This window comes from Chrysochloris asiatica, unplaced genomic scaffold (genome assembly GCF_000296735.1).
Source record: "Chrysochloris asiatica unplaced genomic scaffold, ChrAsi1.0 scaffold00003, whole genome shotgun sequence".
NCBI classification, from domain to species: domain Eukaryota; kingdom Metazoa; phylum Chordata; class Mammalia; order Afrosoricida; family Chrysochloridae; genus Chrysochloris; species Chrysochloris asiatica.
Window position 1 is genome coordinate 19,678,844 of NW_006408521.1, and position 1,005 is coordinate 19,679,848.

Here is a 1,005-nt window from a genome sequence, read left to right on the forward strand (position 1 = left end):
TATACAGGGTTGCTGAGTCAGAACCAATTTGATGGCACTTAACAACAACAACTTATTTTCTAAATACTTAACGAATTTGCTGACATTGTTATTGACTAATTATAAGCAATTCCTTATATATGCTTCTTTCATCACATAATAAGGTCATATATTCTAATATTGGAGTCCTGGTGTGGCGCTGTAGGTTAGTATGGACTGCAAAGTCGTTTGCACTGCAAAGTCGGTGGGTCAAGCTCACCACTGCTCCTTGGAAACCCTATACAGAGTTTCTATCAGTCGGAACTGACTTAGGTACACTTAACAACATCAGCAAATATTCTAATGTCAGTTTTAGGTCTGATGCATCTGGCCCTAGATTTGTGAATGAGGCTTCAAAAAGTTCATGGAAAAATGGGATTAAATGATAATGGAATTTTTCCATGAAATTTTTTAAGCCCCCTTGTATATGAAAGTATGTTAAAAAGTTTCAGTTTATTCATAGTTGCTGTTGTTAGGCGCCATCAAGTTGGTTCTGAGTTACAGCGACCACCCTTTGTACATCAGAATCAAACACTGCCCCAACCTGCACCATCCTCACTATCACTGTCATGTTGAGCTCATTCTAGCAGCTACTGTGTTATCCATCACTGAGGCTCTGCCTCTGTTTCATGACCTTCTACTTTTACCATACATGATATCTTTCTCCAGCCACTGGTCGCTCTTGATAACATGTCCAAAGTATATGAGGCAGTCTCAACATCCTTGCATCTAAGGAGCATTCTGACTGCACTTTTTGCAAGACAGATTTGCTCATTCTTCTGGCAGTCCATGGCATGTTTAATATTCTTTGCCAACATCATAATTCAAATGCATTGATTCCTTTACATAATTCTTTACTCATTTCATTGTCCAGCTTTCGCATGCATATGAGGTGATTGAAAATACCATGACTTGGCTCAGGCACACCTTAGTCCTCAAAATGGTATCTTTGCTCTTTAAAGAGCTCAAACATGCACAGGTTTATTA